This window comes from Carlito syrichta, unplaced genomic scaffold (assembly GCF_000164805.1).
Source record: "Carlito syrichta isolate Samal-C Ts95f unplaced genomic scaffold, Tarsius_syrichta-2.0.1 Scaffold302317, whole genome shotgun sequence".
Classification (NCBI taxonomy): Eukaryota; Metazoa; Chordata; class Mammalia; order Primates; family Tarsiidae; genus Carlito; species Carlito syrichta.
In genome coordinates, this window is record NW_007246413.1 from 78,149 (window position 1) to 84,148 (window position 6,000).

Below are 6,000 nucleotides of genomic sequence, written 5' to 3' on the forward strand. Positions count from 1 at the left end.
TGCTTCCTGGCTGCCCACCTGGGCACTCTGTCCCGAATGGAGCATCCCAGGGCCAAATGTCCCGAAGCCACAGCTCCTCCCACCCCAGCACACAAGACCAGGTCTCCCCAAACCCAACAAACCCCATAGCTCCCCTCAACTCCCAACTTACTGCTTGGCCTTCTCCCAGAGACAGGCCTCATTGACTCCCTTTCTGAGGACATTCAGGGCTAAGCCTCGCCGAGACATGAGCATGGCTGCCCCAGGTCTCCTCCGGCTCCCTCCAGAAGCTGCAGCCAAATGGAACTCAGGGAGCAGGCCCGGCCCCCAAGGCTTTGCCCTTTGGACTCGGGCCCGTCCCTCTGGCATGCATTGCCACTTCCCCAAGCAACCCTGGTGTCCCCTGCTATGGGTCCCCAGACCCAGATGTGCTGGGCACACAACCCAACCCAAATCAGTAAGGACGCACCTGGCCTCCATAGCAACACCAGCTCAGGCCATTAACAGACTGTTTGGAGAATGGAGCACTTGTCAGACAGCTCAGCCTTATGCGTACACAACTTCAAAATCAAACAACATGAGGTGCGATTTCCCATCTTCTAAATTAACCAAAACCCTTTTTTTTTGAGTCAGGGTCTCACTCTGTCGCCCAGGCTGGAGTGTAGTGGCACAATCATGACTCATCACAGCCTTGACCTTCCGGGCTCAGGCCATCTTCCTGACAGTCTCACAAGTAGCTGGGACTACAGGCATGTGCCAACATGCTCGGCTAAATTTTTTTATTTTTGCAGAGACGAGGTCTCACTAGGTTGCTGAGGCTGGCCTCAAACTCCTGGGCTCAAGCAATCCTCCTGCCTCAGCCTCCCAAAGTACCATGCCCAGTCAAAACCTTTTATTTATTTATTTATTTTTTTGAGTCAGAGTCTCACTCTGTCACTCAGGCTGGAGTGCAGTGGCATGTTCATGGCCACCACAGCCTCAGTCTGCTGGGCTTAGGCGATCCTTCTGCCCAGCTTATTCATTCATTCATTCATTCATTCATTCATGTTAGAGACGAGGTCTCACCAAGTTGCCCAGACTGGTCTCAAACTCCTAGGCTCAGGCAAGCCTCTCACCTCTGCCTCCCAAAGTGTTGGAATTACAGTCGTGAACTACCGTGCCCGGCCAAAAACCAGTTTAAATGATAATACTAGATGTCCAAAAATGTTCACAGTAGCATTATGCATAATAGTCTAAAAATGGAAATAGTTCTGGCATGGTGGCTAACACCTTTAACGCCAGCACTTTGGGAGGATGAGGCAGGAGGCTCACTTGAGATCAGGAGTTCAAGATCAGCCTGAGCAACATAGCAAGACCTCGTCTCTACAAAAAAAATCTCAAAAATATTATTAGCCAGGCACGGTGGCACGCACCTATAGTGCCAGCTACTAGTGAGGCTGAGGTCTGAAGATAGCCTGAGCCCAGAAGGTCAAGGCTGCGGTGACCGATGACTGTGCCACTACACTTCAGTCTGGGCAATAGAGTGAGACTCTGACTCAAAAAAAAAAAAAAAAAAAAAAATGATGGAAACAACCAAGTCTTCATCACTGACCGGTAAATAAACAAAATGTGATAATTCCATACAATGAAATAGTATTCGACCATAAAAGAAATGAAAGACCTACAGACATACACTAACACATGGCTGAACCCAGAATTCATGCTGAGACAAAGACAATCACAAAAGGTCACACACTGCATGACTCCATTTATATGAAATATCCAGAACAGGCAAATCCACAGAAACAAAGTAGACTGATGGATGCCAGGGGCTGGGGGTAGGGAGTGGGAGTGACTGCTAAAGGGTACAGGTTTATTTTGGGGGTGAGAATGGTCTGGAATGAAATAGTGGCAATGCTTGTGAATCTTCCACGGAACAGTAAACTCGAAAGGGTGAACATTATGGTCTGTGTGCTGTTATAAACTATCAACAACTCGATGCCGGAAGCTGTGGGAATCAGACAGGCTGCCCCTACATAGAACTGGCTGTTTACGATACACAGCAGAAGCCCTCAAAGCACTGCACCCTTGCCTGAGAAAGGCACTCCCAAACTCCAGTATAAAGAAAAACACACACAGCTGGAGATAGAGGCCAGCAGCTGAGAAATTTCTAATTCTAAACAAAGCAGCACTAGCTCAGTGGGTTAGGAGCGGCCTAAACACAGGGTTGTGCTTGGTTTATATTTTGCTGTGGAAATGGGCCACCACTGTCTGCAGCCTTCAAAGGCATCTAGGAAGCTGAAAAAGTCAAGAGATGGCAGCACCCCTCACAGATCCCTCCCACATCTGCCCAAAAAGTAGGGGACCACACCCACGAAGCCAGGGCCTAGTGCCAAGTAAAAGAGGCAGGAAATGAATTGGGCACCTAGAACTCTAAAGAACAGTGAAGTCAGGCGCAGTGGCTCACATCTGCAATCTAGCACTTTGGGAGGCTGAGGCAAGAAGATTGCTTGAACCCAGGAGTTCAAGATCACCCTAGGCAACATAACAAGATCTCTCTATAAAAAATTAGCTGGACCAAGCTTGGTGGCTCAGCCTGTAATCCCAGCACTTTGGGAGGCCAAGGCGAGTGGATTGCCTGAGCCCGTGGGTTTGAGATCAGCCCGGGCAATCTGGCGAGATCTCATCTCTACAATAATGAGATGAGAATGAGTTGGGGTCTCATTCTGTTAGCCAGGCGTGGTAGCGCGCGCCTGTAGTTCTGGGTACTTGGAAGGCTGAGGCAGAAGGATTGCTGGAGCCCAGCAGGTCGACGCTGGGGTGGCCATGAGTGAGCCACTGCACTCCAGCCTGGGCGACAGAGTGAGACTCCAACTAAAAAAAAAAAATTAACTGGGCGTGGTGGTACATGTCAGCTACTCAGGAGGCTAAGACAGAAGGATCACCTGAGCCCAGGAAGCTGAGGCTGCAGTAACCAAGATTGTGCCATTGCACTCCAGCCTGGCCAACAGAATGAGACCCCAACTCAAAAAAAAAAAAAAAGAAAAAAAGCCCAGCTAATCACAGAGCACTTGGAAGGGAGAATTCAAGGAGAACTCTACATTGATATGCCCTAGAATTCTACATTGACATGCCCTAGAATTGGAAGCCACATTCTTCTTCCTGAAACTCATTCCCTCATCCCAGAGGAAGCTGGCCAAGGCAGAAATGTATATCAGGCTCCATAATGATATCTCACAGTTCAATGATAAGAAAACAAATGACCCTATAGTCTACAATGGTCAAAAGACTTGAACAGACACTTTATCAAACAAGATAATATGGGTGGCGAATACACACATGAAAAGATGCTCAGCATCCCCTGACGTTAGGAAAACACCAACTAGAACCACAATGAGATCCCACTACACACCCATGAGGATGTTGAAAAGTCAAAAAAACCATGCCAAACATCAGCAAGGATGTGGAGGAACTGGAACTCCCATTCACAGCAGTTGGAAACACAAATGGTACATCCACTTTGAAACAGTTTAGTAGTTTCTTAAACAGTTAAACATACACCTACCATAAATACAACCATGTATTCCTAGTATTTACTCATATTTATCAATAAAAGCATATGTCCCTACAAAGACTTGTAGGCAAATATTCACAGCGCTTTTCCATGTAACAGCCAAGAACTGAAAACAACCCAAATGTCTACCAAGAGAAGAAACAACCTGTGATACGTGGATACAATGGAACACTACTCTGCAATAAAAGGGAATAAACTATTGACACAAGCAACAGCATGTAGGATTCTCTAAATAATCATGCCAAGTGAAAGAGGTTAGACAAAGGGTATATACTGTGTGATTTTGTTTTAGAAAATTCAAGCTCTAGTAACAGAAAGCAGATCAGTGATTGCCTGGAGGCGAGGAGGCAGGAGGGAAGATAAGAGACTCAAAGGAACTCTCCAGGGTGATGGATCTATTCGTTATCTTGATGTCGGTGATAGCTTTTCAGGCACATTCAGGCACAGCTTGGAGAAACTGCAGGTTTGGTTCCAGAACATCCGCAACAAACTGAATAAGCAATTAAGCAAGTCACATGAATTTTTTGTTTCCCAGTACATATAAAAGTTATACCAAACTAGGAGTGGTGGTTCATGCTTGTAATCTGAGCACTTTGGGAGGTGGAGATGAGAGGATTACCTGAGCCCAGGGGTTCAAGACCAGCCTGGGCAACTTGGCAAGACCCTGTCTCTATAATAAATCAAAAAGTTAGCTAGGCATGGTGGTGTGATTCATGGTAGTTGTGATTCCAGCGACTTGGAAGGCTGATGCAGAAGGATCACCTGAATCCAGCAGTTCGAGGCAGCAGTGGCCATAATCTTGCCACTGCAGTCCAGCCTGGGCAAAAGAGTAAGATTCTAGCTCAAAAAAAAAAAAAAAAGTCATACCAGCCAAGAGCGGTAACTCACACCTGTAACCCCACACTTTGGGAGGTGGAGGCAGGAGAACTGCTTTAGCCCCGGGGTTCACGACCAGCCTAAACAACTTGGCAAAACCACGTCTCTATAACCAATCAATCAACTAGCTGGGTGAGCTGGCACATACCTGTGGTTCCAGGTACTTGGAAGGCTGAAGGGGAAGGACTGCCTGAGTCCAGCAGGTCGAGGCTGCAGTGACTGTGAACATGCCACTGCACTCCAGCCTGGTCAATGGAGTAAGACTCTAACCACACACAAAAAACATACTATTAAGTCTATTAAGTGTGTAAAAGTATGATGTCTAAAAAAGACAAAGTCCACATCTTTTTTTTTTTTTTTTTTGAGTTGGAGTCTCACTCTGTCACCCAGACTGGAGTGCAGTGACCGCTCCCGGCCACGGCAGCCTCGACCTGCTGGGCTCCGGCGATCCTTCCGCCTCAGCTATCCAAGTAGCTGGAACTATAGGCGTGGGCTACCACGCCCGGCTAATTTTTGATTTACTGTAGAGAGGAGGTCTCGCCAAGTTGCCCAGGTGGGTCTCAAACCCACGGGCTCAGGCAATCCACTCACCTCGGCCTCCCAAAGTGCTAGGATTACAGGCTGAGTCACCAAGCCCAGTCAAAGTACACATCTTAATTTTAAAATGCCTTATTGCTAAAAACTCCTAGCTATCATCTACGTCTTAAGTGAACATTTTCTTTTTGCTGCTGAAGGGTCTTCCTCAGGGTTGACAGCTGCTGACTGATCAGGGTAGTGGTTGCTGCAAGCTGGGGTGGCTGTGGCAATTTCTTAAAATAAGACAACAGTGAAGTTTGTCACATCAATTGATTCCTCCTTTCATGAAAGATTTCTCTGTAGCACGCGATGCTGCTTGACAGCATTTGGCTCACAGGAGAACTTCTCTCAAAATTGAAGTCAGTCCTCTCTAATCCTGCCCCTGCTTTGCCAACTAAGTTTATGGAATAGTCAAAACCCTTTGTTGTCATTTCAACAATGTTCAGGCATCTTCACCAGGTCTAAATTGCATCTCAAGAAGTCACTTTCTTTGCTTGTCCATAAGAAGCAGCTCCTCGTCCTAGTTTGATCATGAGATGGCATCCACGCAGTCACAGCTTCAGGCTCCGCTTAGAGTTCGAGTTCTCTTGCTATGTTTTCCACATCTGCAGTTACTTTCTCCTCTGAAGTCTTGAGCCCCTCAAATCATCCACAAGGATTAGAATAAACATCTTCCAAACTCCTGTCCATGTTGCTATTTTGACCTTCTCCCACAAATCACAAATGTTCTTAATGGCATCTAGAAGGGCAAATCATCTCTAAGAAGTTTTTAATTTACTTGCCTAAATCCATCAGAGGAATCACTACCAGCTTTAAGAATGTAATTCTAGCCGGGCTCGGTGGCTCAGCCTGTAATCCCGCGCCTTGGGAGGCTGAGGTGAGTGGACTGCCTGAGGCTACAGGTTCGAGACCCACCCGGGCAACTTGGTGAGACCTCATCTCTACAATAAATCAAAAATTAGCCGGGCGTGGTAGCGCACGCTTGTAGTTCTGGCTACTTGGAAGGCTGAGGCAGA